This window comes from Phyllostomus discolor, chromosome 5, assembly GCF_004126475.2.
Source record: "Phyllostomus discolor isolate MPI-MPIP mPhyDis1 chromosome 5, mPhyDis1.pri.v3, whole genome shotgun sequence".
NCBI classification, from domain to species: Eukaryota; Metazoa; Chordata; class Mammalia; order Chiroptera; family Phyllostomidae; genus Phyllostomus; species Phyllostomus discolor.
In genome coordinates, this window is record NC_040907.2 from 57,718,553 (window position 1) to 57,732,583 (window position 14,031).

At 43.2% G+C, this 14,031-nt stretch overlaps 1 protein-coding gene and 1 pseudogene across 2 annotated transcripts in view; one reads left to right on the forward strand and one right to left on the reverse strand.

The window, feature by feature from the left end:
• AK5 (adenylate kinase 5) overlaps nucleotides 1–14,031 on the forward strand; it is a 203,340-nt gene that overhangs the window by 134,432 nt on the left and 54,877 nt on the right. The gene's annotated exons all lie outside the window — the stretch shown is intronic.
• LOC114496135 lies at nucleotides 12,681–13,996 on the reverse strand (annotated as a pseudogene).

Below are 14,031 nucleotides of genomic sequence, written 5' to 3' on the forward strand. Positions count from 1 at the left end.
AGCTAGTTCCCAGAACATGTCCATTAATCTTCTGATGTTCCATTTGTGGTGTTATTCTTCCTGCTTTAAAATAATGAAACTGGCTTTATTGAAAATGTTCTGGAGATAGGATAAGAAGATTATTGATAGCTGGAACCTACTTTCTTGGAGAAAAGTAATTTGTATTGATTCTGTGCAAAGTAGAACCTTTGCAATGCTTAAAATTATCTTGAAATTTCTTCTCCTGCCTCGTTTAATTGTGTCCCTGATGCCTTATTTGCAAGTTAGTGCCAACTCTTTTTCTTAATGGCAGGCAAAACAATCCCGATCCTAACAGGATTGTCATAAACATGGATTTGTTGGGTGTGAATTAATGAAGCATTTCAAATAAGTTATAAGAGAATATTGGAAGGAGAACTTCTTCTCTCGTAATGTTTGAGGGGGAGCCAATACCTAGCACCCCTTCTCTCTGCCTGACTTCTGAGCAATTGAGACATCTCCCTAACACTCCCCCTTCTTCTCCAGGAGGAGTGAATAAGGGGCAGGGTTAGTCTGATGATAACAAGTGGGCTCACATCGATTTAGTACTTTATGGTTTTTGTGCACCATCCCATCTGAGTCAGGAAGATGTCAATATACCAATTCAACAACTGTATATTGGACATCCACTACATGTCAGGCACTGTGCCAGGCTCCAGAGTCATAGAACGTACTGAACAGCCACTTAGTGTCTGCCTCACAGATCTCAGTTTTCTAGAAAAGACAAGCATGTTACAAAGACATACCCTTACTAGGTGAGTGTCTTAGTTAAGATTCCTTTGATTGTGAGCCACAAAACCTGTTATGGCAACTCCCACAAAAAGGTATATTTATTATAAATATTGAGGGATGCCTTGAAAACCCAAGAATGCACGTAAGCATTAGAAACAATACAGAACCAGGTGCTAAAAGGCCAGTAAGAATTTCTGTTGTATGTCTTTGCCCTTCTATGCATTACCTTCTGTGTCTCTCTTTTTCAGACATATTTCTTGTACTAGCCCCATTCATACGGTGCTAGAAGTGTTAACCAACTGGCCTGGCTAACAGAGAGTCCGATCTCTCTCAGTGCAGATTCCTAAGGAGGGATGTTCATTGTCTAAGCATGGTTCAGGTGCACTCCTGATCCAATCACCTGTGGCCAGGGTTACGTCTTAAGGATAGGGTGTGTGCTGGGCAGAGAGTTCAATTCCACTCTGCTGAGAAATTATAGAAGTGCTGTGGGATGTGGAGCGAACCATTTGCTCCATCTTCTATATTCAAGGCACCGTGGAATATGAAAAGATAAATAAAATACGCAACGACTCTCATGCAGGACAGAGTGTGATGTGGGATGCACTGTCACAGAGACAGAACGTGCTCTTTGAGCACATTGGAGCGAGAGATTAATTCCAGTCAGAGGAAGGAGAGTAACTCTTAAGTTTAGTCTTAAAATAGGGCTTTTAACAAGAAGAGTTATAGGTAGCTGAACAGGTCATACCAGGGAAAGATAATAGGCTGGATACAGTTGGCAATGCAGTGCACATAGAGGGACAGCCAACAGGACTTGTGGGAGCCAACAAGGACATGATGTGACAGAGGCATGGGCCAGCCCAGGTCAGGAAGGGCTTTACCTGTGTACTGGCGGTGAAGGGGGAAATTTCTTGTCAGCCTTGGAGCAGGGAGACAGCATCAGCTCTACATTTTAGAAATATACTGTTGTCACCCATATGGAGAATGGACTCAGGGAAGAGACTGGTTTCAGGGAGGCCAGTTAGGAGGGTATTTTCATAATTCAGGCAAGAACAGATGAAAGGGGCTGGGGCTGGGGCAGAAGCAGAGGGGTCGATGAGAGGAGAAAGAGTAGGAGGTCAGGGGACAGTGGGTCATCAGGGCCTTCATCCTAACTCCAGGATTAAATTCTGAAGACGAGCATTGGGAGCTCTTTTCCTGGAACGGTGTGCCGACATTGTGGTGCACACCTAGAACACGAGAGCGCCCCCTTCCCTTTGCCGCTCTGCTCTCCTGCTCTGCACACTGCGGTGTTTCGGTGGGGTTGACTGGTTGACACAGGTCTGAATCCTGAGGGGATTTTCAGACCCCCCGTCCCCAGGACACATTTTTCTCATTCATGAAAACAAAGAGAATACTGGTATCAGGCCAGGAAAAAAAAAAGAAAAAACAGCTCAAGATTACCTTTTTTAAAATGCTCACTGCAACTTAAAGTAGATGAAAAATGTGTACCTGCAGTTCATTGAAGGCAATGAGTATTCCATTCTTGAGTTGCCATGGCAACTGCTCGATTAAGTGGGGGAAAATGAAGAAACAAATGTACTATAGTTGCTCTTGAGCTTAACATTCTTTAAAAATAAAAGAAAGAAAGTCATGTTTGCTGAGTTATTTTCCCCAAGGCTTTTCTAAGACTTTGCATTTCTCTGTTTTGCACTTCGAGCAGCATGGCCTGTCCACCCACTCCACGGTGAGCTAAGTGCTAGGCTTGTTGTCTCCGTGTTCAGGAGCACGTGAGCCTCAGATTTCTCCTCAGAACGATCTGTGGTGACGTTCGCTTACGTCTGGTCCCACCAAAGCCCGCTTGGGTAGATTTCTGTTTTTTCAGGTGTTAGGGCGGACCCCTTATTGGAAGAATGGGTGAGAAGAGGAGGGGGTCTAGCACTGCATTTCACCACACACTTAGAACACAATTTTCTGAAGACGTGGAGAATGACTCCTACTTTGAGATACTGACAAACAAAAGTTAGTGATAATTCCTTTGTACAATTTACTGTTTACAAAATACTTTGCATCATCTCATTTCCTTTTAGCCACCAGGCTCTGGGGTGGCCCTTGTTCTCCCCACTTTAGACAAAAGGAACCCTCCAACCCAGGTTCCACAGAGTCTAGAGTGATATTTATAAAGACATGGACCTGAACATGTCATTTTGCCACTTACAGCTCTCAATGCCTTTCTGCCCTTTGCTCCTGGGATAAAACCTGAGCCCTCGCCAGGGCTCCAGGGCCCTACGGGATGTCTCAGTGTAGCATCCTCCTAGATCACCGACCTGCCCTCAGCTTCTCTAGAGTGTGGGCTACTCCACCTGTGGGCGTTCGCATCAGCCGAGGGCTCTCCCTGGGACAAGCTTGTCTTTTTCCACCCACTCTCCCCTCCATTCCCTACTTGGCCAACTCAGAGCTACTCCCCAGCTGCTGTGCACATCAGAGCTCCTATTTTAATTTTCCTAGAACCCCTTATTTTGTATACATTCATATTTAATATAAATTTACTTGTATGATTTTTAAGTAATATCGGTCTCCCCAACTAGACATGAAGCTCATGAGCTCCCCTAGGCCTGTGCATGGCAAAGCAGGCCCTGAGTGTTGCATGAAGGCCTCATGGACACACCAAAATCACATAGCATTTTGGACTCAAACGCAAGCTCCTAGGGATCCAGGGCCTTTTCTAGCATCCCACATTCTGTTGCAGGTCTGAGAAACAGAGACACCCTCCACTGTGTAAAACACTGCACAAATAAAAAACGTTGAGGTCTAAAGAACGTACAGTGGGTCTGTGGGCCAGATTAACGTCAAGGTGGACTGGTTTGGACAAGTGACAAAGAGTGACTGTCCTGGAATATGAGCTGACATACTCCAGCAGAGAAACTAACATCGACTTTCCTCCTTTGTTCATGCATGGATGGGGCAAAGCTCAGAGTCGTTGTAGTCTGACCCCCTGGTTCCAGGTACCAGCTCTCTCACGTGCCAGAGGTGTGACATTGGACAATTGTGTCACACCTCCCACCCCCAGTCCTCACTTTTCTTGTAAAGTGAAGGCTTCTCCTCCTCCTTCACGGGCTTTCTTGACCGCATGGACCGCGATGCGTGGTCCAGCCACCTGTAGATCTGTGTGTGCAGGGCTAGGTAGTGAGGAGAATCAGAGCGGGGACAATGCCTTGGGAAGGCCAAGGCTGGTGACACGTGTGTGCTTTTGTGATGCTCATGTTCAGTGGTAAATGGTGTTTTCAGCATAAAATAATGATTGATGAACCACCTAGTTTTCATATGATCATTTCTTTTTTTAATTGAGATATAATTGGCATAAAATTGTATTAGTTTCAGGTGTGCGACATGAGTTGCTATTTGTACATATTGCGAAATTATCAGCATCCTAAACCTAGTTAACAACCACTATCACACAGGTACAGTCTGTTTTCTTGTGATGAGAGCTCTGAAGACCTGCTGTCTTCGCAGCTTTCAGCTATGCCACACACTCTGCGGTTGACTGGTCACCATGCTACACGTCCCCGAGACTTATTTATCTTATAACTGGGAGTTTGTGTCCTCAACCAGTTTCATATGATAATTCCCTACCCATTTTTTCTATAAAACACTAATGTGTCAAATCCATACCATAATCTCATTCATATTTCTTTTTCTTCAGGGCTTTTAATTCTTTAATATTAGCACACATACAGAAAAGACATGACGAGGCATTGATGAGGATTGATTCCTGCCTTTAGAACATCACCAATGTCCTTTAAGTTTTCATGTCTTACAACTTCAGGAGAAGCAATAGCTCATAAGATGTGTCCAGAACTGTCTGTCCTGCCCCTCTTCCAGGCAAGAACAGCTTCATAACAGTAAGCACGCCCTGCATTTATAGCCTGCCCTTTCTCATCAGACCTCATCCAGTCCTCACAAGAGTGTCATCATGTAAGTAGGAAAGAAATGGCGATTCCTATACTGTATTATGAATCCAGGAAAGAGGCAGAGAGGAGGGGCAAAGTTCTGGGACTGGGTCAAAGCAGGATTAGAGGACCAGCCAAAGGCCATGTTGGGAACCTTTGGGTCTAGGAGCAGAGTGTGTGTTTTCTCAGAGCAGCTGGAGGGGTGTCTGACGGATACCATGAGGTGGCATTTGCAAGAGCTGTGAGACTCTCGTTGCTCCCCCGCACTCTGTACTCTCTCTATTTTCTATTCCAAATTTTTAAGGGGGAAAAATTGATCAAACTTCACCTTGAGGCAGACCACCGCTAGCCCATGTTGAGTCTTTGTGCAAATTAGGGAAAAACAACCCTCTCAGCACCCACATCCTTAGGGACCACAGGTTGGTGAGTGGATTCAGTCTCCACTGAGCCTCCTAACCAAGGCTGTTGGTGCAGCACACAACTGTACAACCCCACAATCACACGGCCACACAAACTGTACAACCGAGCAGGCAGCTGTGCCAGAAGCAGGCCACCTCCAGCTTCGGGCCACAGAGGGCTGCCTTCTCTCAGCAGCAGAGTCCAGCTCGGCATTTTGAAGGTCTTCCCTTTCAAAGCTTTACTCCTCTTACAGGCCTGTCTTTTCTGAGCTGCTTTTATTTCTGCTTTTGGCAGTTGTTTGTTTTCTCTGTACTTCCTTCTGTAGGAGAGACTTTGAGAAGCAGGAAAAAACAGGCAGGTTTCCTAGCTCCTGCATCTGCTTGTTTTTTGGTAGTGGGTTGAGTGTATGCTTTTCCAATATGATGTCATCGTGCCTTTTAACAGTTCCCCAAATGCTCTCTCCCAAAGGCTTTTCACAAGATAGCAAAATGTTTCTCTTTTATCTCCTGTGCAACTCTGTACTAAGATTTAAAACAGAGGAGATATAAAGGCTGGCCTTCAAGTACAATATATCCCAGCAGACATGTGGGTAGGTCACTTGAGAAACCAGCCGTCAGCTGTCTTCTGCATTGTCTCGGGAAAATTCTAACCCTGGGACAGTACTGACATTTATTGCCGCAGCACATGGGCTGTTTAGAGATGCAAATTCTGTAACTGGAGTAGTCTGGAGGAAGTTCATCTGTGACCCATCAAACTTGCAGATCTTACAGTCTACCCCCAAAGACTGTCAACGCAAAGTATCACCACACAGGGTGGTACCATTAAGTAAATAACCCACAAAAAAATTAAATTGAAAATGATGAAGATAAAGTTTATAATGAAAAAGTGAGAATGGAAGCAACAAAGTGTGCTTCCTGGAAACTGTCACATTGCCAGTAGTAGCACGTGCCCACGCTCTGTGGAGACACTGAACATCACCAGGACTTGCAGAGCAGCCAGAAGGAGAGGCAGGACGCAAACAAACAGGGCAAAGGAGAGGGGTTCCAGGCTGGACAAATATAATAGGCAGGGATCCAGAGGCCAGATAAAACAGGTCAAGTTCTGAGAAAATTGATTGATTCATGTATCTCATGGAGTTTAACCTAACTAGTTGGGCCAAACAGCATGAACTTTATAAAAAGTTGTAGTTTGCTACTGTAGATAATAACTGCTCATCAATTTCTCTCATCCTGAGCCCTTCCTGAGACTTCATACTCTAGTTTAAAAGCCCCATCATCTCATGTGTGCAGATTGTTTCTAGTGAGAAGAACACATTTTTTGACCTGTCTCTTTGATTCATTGTTCCAGCCTGGGTGTCACCATTAGCTCCTCCTTCACTCAATGACCCACGGCCACTAACTAACCCTGTCCCACTCCTCACTCAGCGTTACCCTCTAGAACCTCAGGGAATTGGACGCAGACATTCAAGTTGGAGAATAATGAAAGCAAGAGAGTAGAGGAAGATCAGAGCTAGACTGTAAACCTAGGGGTGGTTCTTGGAAAGCTGTCTGTTGCATCTGTGATAGTGATCATTAAGAAGTGCTTCAGGAATTATTGATCTCTAACACCAGCACCGCCTCTAGCTCACCAAGCTCCAGCCGAAGGAGAAGGGGGTAAGTAAGGAAGCCTTCATACCATGGCTCGTACAAAGCAGACTGCCTGCAAATCAACTGGTGCAGCACCGAGGAAGCAACTGGCTACAAAAGCCTCTCACAAGCGTGCACCCTCTACTGGAGGGGTGAAGAAGCCTCATCATTACAGGTCTGGTATCGAAGCACTGTGTGCATTTAAATGTTATCAGTAGTCCACTAAACTTCTGATTTGGCAAACTTCTCTTCCAGCATCTGGTGTGAGAGAATGCTTGGGATTTCAAACCAGATCTGCAGGGGGCAGGTGAGGCCTATCTGGTTGGCCTTTTTGAAGACACTAACTATGTGCTATCCATGCCAAAGGTGTAAGGATTATGCCCCCCAAAATCCAGCTAGTACACCACATATGTGGAGAAGATGCTTAAGAATCCACTGTGATGGAAAATATCTCCTTTTTAAAAAAAGTTATCTTCAGCCCTGGCTGGTGTGGCTCAGTGGATTGAGTGCCAGCCTATGAACCAAAAGGTCACTGGTTTAATTCCCAGTGAAGGCACAGGCCTGGGTTGTGGGCCAGGTCTCCAGTTGTAGGTGCACAAAAGACAACTACACATTGATGTTTCTCTCCCTCTTCCTCCCTCCCTTCTCCTCTCTCCAAAATAAATTTTTAAAATCTTTTTTTAATTATTTTTTTAAATTATCTTCATCCTGTTATTGGTTAGTTCTGAACATTAGATTTTTTTCCATGTAGTCAAAGGTAGCAAAGTATATGATTGCAAGTGGAAAATATGGGACAAAAATCAGTATTGGCAGTTTTTTAGTTTTCATTTGCATGTGAATTTTTTAATATAAATGCAGGGGCATAAAGCATTAATGCAAGTCAAAATGTTTTAGTGAACAAGTTTCCACAGTTCAACTTTATAACAATTATAAAGAAACCCATTAAGTTTTTCTGGACAATGCCAACATTTGTATTTTTTTAAACAAGTAAATTTCTTATTGATGGCAAAAAAAGAAAAGTCCTTCAGACTGCAGAGAAAGGAGTGAGGGACCCCTGTGGTGAGCGAAGAAGAACTCGGAAAGAAGAAGGAAGCGGAGTGGAGAAGTCACAAAAAGTCCCGGGAGCCCTCCCCCTGCCCGCTGCGGACCAACCTTCCCCATCTTCCTTCCTTTATAAAGAGAGACTGACTGCGGGATACAGGGTGTCTCCCGGGAGGATATTTTTCTGCGTGAAGAAAATGTGAAAACACTTGGAGTGTATTTTCCTCTATTAACCTGATTTTCCATTTTGCCAGAATATTTCATAAGGAGTCTGTATTCTCATAGCACCCTATAAAACGGCCAGAAACAGGCCAGTGTGGTCTGTAGATCCCAATGGTTGAAGCTAAGCTTTGCCATTTTATCTCTGTTTTACAAGGAATCAGAAAACAAAGAGGTAAAAGCCAAATAACTCCCCTTGGTAAGATTCTAGTAGATGTGACTTTACGGCCAACATTAACTTGAAACGAAAGGAAATCGGAAATGGAACGTCATCCGTTCCTCCAGCCTGGCAAAGCCCGTGAGACGCCGGTGCTGCGCTTGGCATATGAAGACGAGACCAGAGTGTTTCTCAGATGCTCCTTTAGCGGTGAGGTGAAAACAGGAATTTATAGGGAAACATCAGGAAAACCTTTTTTTTTTAACATTTCTTATTAGAGACACCAACATTTCGATTCCCATACCTTTTTATGTATCTGTTCAATTTATAGATAAAAGAAGAAAAGTACCACTCCTCCTGGGAACTAGCTCTGTAAAACACTATTTAAAGCAGTTTATGCAAAGAACCTGCAATTTAATAAGACTGAGAAAAGATTAGTCGAGCACCCCGTATATTTTCCCTCCCTGTTTACTCAATTGTACAAGTACTTCCACAGCAAGCAGACCTCTAATTGTATATATTTCGTGAAAGAGAAATGAGACTGGCTGTAAAATAAATTCCTGAGTGTAACTAAATTACATACCGCTTCCTATACTTTTTAAAATTGCCTACTGCTTTAAATGAAAACATGCTTTAGCAAAGAACTGTAAACACTCAGAACATTTCTCAAGGGCCAGTCTCCCTTCTTCCTGCTGAGAATATGTAGTTATGTTTCCATTTTCCAACAGTCTTCTGCTGAAGATCCAAGAAATTTCAAAACTTCATTCACAGCTTACCAGTAAAATGAGAATTTCACTTTCAAATCACCATGATGCAGCTTCAGGCCCATCTTTTAGCGAATGAATCCACTTTGTTTCTATTCATATTGATGCAGATGTTCTGGCGGTCAGGGACCCAAGAGTTCATGACCCACTGTGGGTTCTTGGCTTCGAGCAGGGAAGAATTCAAACATCAGCCAGCATAGAGTTTAGAGTGAAAGTGGGTTTATTAACGGAGCAGTGAGACAGAGACTGGGTTATTCCACAGACAAAGCAGCTGCCTTTAGTGAAGTTGCTGCCTTCATTAAGGTTCATTGAATTGGAGGCGAGGGTATTCAATTGGGGGAAGAATATTCATTCAGGATCTTCTCAGGAAAGGGGCGGAGATTTCTCACAGGAGCTCCATCTGCCATTTTTGTGTCTCTGTATGGACTTTCTGATCATGGTGGATTGGGGTATGTCATTTAGTGTGCTGATGTATTGTGATAAGCGTATAATGAGGCTAGGAGTTACTGGTAGATGAAATTAGTCACCATGTTGGATTGAGCTGGTCTCTGTCAGTTTTAAGCCATAAATCCCTTGTGTGTGTTGGGAGCGGGGGTCCTACTGCTGTCTTGACAGTCCTTGCAGCAGTTTGCCCCGTGCCCTACTTCAGTGTAGCACCAAGGGCGTTCGTTATACTTGTGCTGTGTAGCTGCTCACCACACTCTGTCCTCCTCCACTTCACGGTGGTCGTAGGAGCTCCGATCCTAAAGGAAAATACATACACACCGACTAACTGCTCTTCCTATAAATAACACCAGAACCCGGACTTGCCTGTACATCCACAGAGGGAAATAAAGCTGAGTGCAACTGCTTTTGCCCTCCCAATGGCTCTGGCTTGACTGGAGAATGAGGGATAGAGACCAAAACAAACCTGTAGTCCAAACCTAGTTTCCCACAAAGCCATGAATTCCATCTTGAGGTTCTAAATGTGTCACTTCAATGGGATTCTAGATCTTTCCCCATCGATTACCATCCCATTATTAGGTATAGAACAAAAAGATGTGGCCACCCGAATTTGTGTATGTGTGTGAGTGGTTTTGCTGTAGCTTTTCCCACCTTCACCAGTATTAATCACATCCTTGCAGGCTGCCTTAGCTGCCTGCGTATGAGTCATAGGTAGCACTTACATAAAATCCATGCCTATATTTGTACTATCCCCCTTCATCAGTTTGTTCAGTATTAGTATCCTGCTTCGTGCTTCCCAAAACCTAGTTTAATACTATGGAGTCATCTATGTCCCACTGTACTCACAAAGCTAGCCCCACAATTCAGACTCATAGGTGACAAGGGCTGACTGGATGGAACAGCAACACAACAAAAGGTTGTAAGAAGCACCCACAGACATGCAGGGTGACACTTGGTCATCAGTGGGTTGAACTTACTCAAAAAACACCTCACAGAAGATGCAGCTACAGTGCAATGGATATAAACATCATATCAGATATTTCTCGAATAAGCCTATATAACAATTTTCTCCTTATATAATTGACATTCTGAAGTCAATGCCTTTTATGTAGAATACACTTAGCATTGGAAAAGAAAGAGCCGCCAGGGGCTATATAGCCTCTTTTTCAACAAAACCAGAAGACTTTGCCTTTCATTAGTTGTTTCGTGTGTGTGTGTGTTTGTGTGTGTGTGTGTGTGTGTGTGTGTGTGTTTTAAAGATGCCAGAATAAATTTATTTATGAAAGATTCACATTGGAATCAGGAGGTTTATTTTGAGTATCACTAGAAAATGACACCCTCCAATCAAACATCCCATTCTCCTGGGTTTTCAGGCCGGTCGATGCAGCGTGTCACATTCCTGGCATAGAGCTGATGACAGTTTCCTCCATGCTCCAGAAACCCGTTCACTATCAATGCATTCATAGAAATAACACCGGGGCTTATTTAAAGCATTTGGGTCAACAGAATAGAAGGCTGTGAGTAAGAGCCATGGATGAAAACAGGTCAGACTCAAGCAGCCAAAGAGGTCTGAGAGGCCCTTTTAAACACGGTGCATTGTTTTATGAATTGAGATTAACCTTGCTCAAACTCCCAAAACATGATAACCAAGTAAAAAGGAAGATCTGATAGGATTTAGTCCATAAGGAGGGTGTAAGACTGATAATTCAGGAATACAATTAAAAACTGAGGGAGAGGGCTTCACTGTTCCCTCTTAACATTACCTAGACACATTCCATAGCGGTTTGACAAGCAAGAGGCCAAGTTTAATTGAACAATCCTTTTCCAACAAAGACTGTTGAGCCTCCTTCTATGTAGCTGCACTTTAGGCAAGCATATTCATTGTTTCAAATAGGTCCCTAGAAGCAGAGCCTGAGATGGGGATTTTTTGCAATTGTGTTATTAGAGTCTCTTAGGAAATGGAGAGAGCTGCAGGATAGGGTAGGGGTAGTAGCTGAGCAAAGATGTGGTTCCAGCTGGTCAGCTGCTGGGGTCGGCCTGATCTTGAGAGGAACACTGACGCACAACTTATACCAGAGTCGTCCCTGCTTGAGGAAGGGGCCAGGCTCCTGTGAGACCTTAGCAGTAGCCGGGAGATGGTTGCACCGGGCAGGTGAGCAGCAGGACACTAAGAGATCCACTGTGGTAGCTAAATTGATGGGACTAACTTTCTAGGAGCCTTGCTTTGTGGATAGGAGACGTGGTTCTCATCCCAACCATGACCTCACTAAGGACACAATGACATGATTACTGGCCCTTCATGTGACCTCTGTAACCATCTTTTTGTCATCTGTAAAGTGGGAGAGGTGGAGGGTAGGATTGGATTTTAGATAATCCCTATACTCCCAGCTCCAAAGTGCAATGATTTCAACAAGGGAAATGTCAGGAGGAGGCTCTCTGAGGAATAATTGAAGTCTTTCTACTCATAGAAGGCAGTTAATTAATGTAGCTGTGTCCCTGAATGGCCGCTCCATTAAGTACTCCTGTCCCACCTGGAATAGCTCTGGATACACAGGCAAATCTAAGGAGACAAGCAGTGAAGCTGCCCTGAAAGCACACGTTATAAAAAAGGATGGCAAGTCTCTGTTTTCAGACAAAGTGCTTTCAGGTCAGCTTACCTCAAGGGAGCGTTCATGCAACCAGGCAACCTCACGTAACTCAGTCCTGCATCAAAGCTAATTAGAGGTCAGACTGTCCCTGCAAAATGGCACAACCTCTGTAGCAACAGCAATTTAGCAAAACCTATCAAAATTATGTTGATAAATACATTTACTCCTTGGTGGCCCCTCCTCTGGGAATTTATCCTCCAGGCATGTGTATGAAACAAATTTATATAAATTTATTCATTATGCTGCCCTTTTAGAAAAAGCCCAAGATTGGAAACAATTCAGTAGTCCATCAATAAAGGACTTTTTTTAAAACAATAGCAACAACTATTCGACCTTCCATACAATAGAATACTGTACAACTGAGAACGTTCTGAGCTGATATGGAAAGTTCTCCAGGAAATATTGATAAGTAAAAAACCAAGGGGAAGAACAGTATAAATTAGTATGTAATTATAAACGCATGCATGTACAATATAAGTATGTTTCTTTCTGTGTACACAATGGAGGTAATAAGATTAAATATTTATATTCAAGTATATCTGTGGATATCTGAAAGTCCGTTTTGTGTATATGGAAAAAAATATTTTTAAAAAACCCTCTGTGAGTGTTTACCTACCCATAAGGAGTAAGGGAGTAGAAAAATGGGATGGATAGAGACATAAGTGGGATTGAAAATTCTCACCAAATGCTTTTTTTTTTTTTGCTGCTACTCAAAGCTGTTTAGATTTTATTTGGAGGTTAACAGAAACAAAAGTCTTGCACTTAAGCTAATGATTAACATGATGTAATATTTTAAACTAGAATTTTTTAACACTCTAAAGACTTATATACCTCTTAGCTAATGTTAAGTTGTATCATATTACTTAGGTTCAAGTTCTTCCTTCAGAGTCATCAGAATAACATGGATTGAAGATACTTTCGAACATCTGCCTGTTGTTTTTCAGTGTGTAATATCACAACTTACAGTGTCCATCATAATTTGTTTTTGCAATGTAGCCATTTCTTTTTTAAGTCCAATTTGTGCACCAGAGCAGGCTGAGCGTCCTGACTCTTCTCCAGGTCCACCGTACTCTTTGCAAGCTGCTCAGATAACGGTTTCTTTGTTTACCGGCTCTGGCCCTGAGCAACTCTAAATTGTTGAAAAACCATTTGTTGTTGAAACATATTAGCTAGTTTTCCTTCTTGTTCCTCTGCCTCCTGCACATCTATCTCCCACAGCTGAAACAAAGTCCAAATCTGCTGACAAAATTCTTGGTTAAGCTTCTGCCTTAGATCTTGTTGGGTTTTCCAGATATGTCCAATTTTCTGGTTACTGGATTTGAGGGGAGCCTTGGTACACATTGCTGTTCCTTTCTGCTTTGCAAGAAGAATGTCATTAATGTCAACTCCAAAGTGTTCCGGCATGTTCTGGACTTCATCTCCCACGCTTTCAACTATTCCTGCAGAAGTCCTTTTCTTCCCAAGCTATCAGTTACTGGAGTCTTCACATCAGTAACACCCTCCTCTGAATCACTCAGATCTTCTTTATCTTCTTAACAAAGTCATAGGTTCTTACAACTTGATCCTCCATTGATGTCTTCCCAGATCTCCCTGCGCGTTTTCTCCCAGAGGGTGACAGAGTTAGATGTTTCCCCAACTGCGGCCCCTGCTCTCAGCCACGACACTCTTCTCCAAATGCCCTCTAATAAAATTTTTTCTGGATCTCTTACAATCACCATGAGTTTTTCTATGAGGAAAATGGAGCAGCTTTTTGATTAAAAAATAATATGAAAATTAAAAGGCAGAAATCCATGAAAACTAGTCATCCTGCCTACCTTATTTTGTGCTTTCACTTTCAGGGATTGGCAAACTTTGGCCAGTGGTTAATAGTTGCACAGAGACCATATGGCTCCCAGTGCTGAAAATATTTACTGTCTGGCCCTTTACAGAGAGTTTGCCACGTCCAGCTTTAAGTTGCAGAGTTGTCTGTAAAACAGCCGTGACTACACCTACCTGAGCTCCAGGTACTAGAGGGTTTTGCCATCTTGAAATCAGCTTTTCTGACCAAGGGTGGGTTAT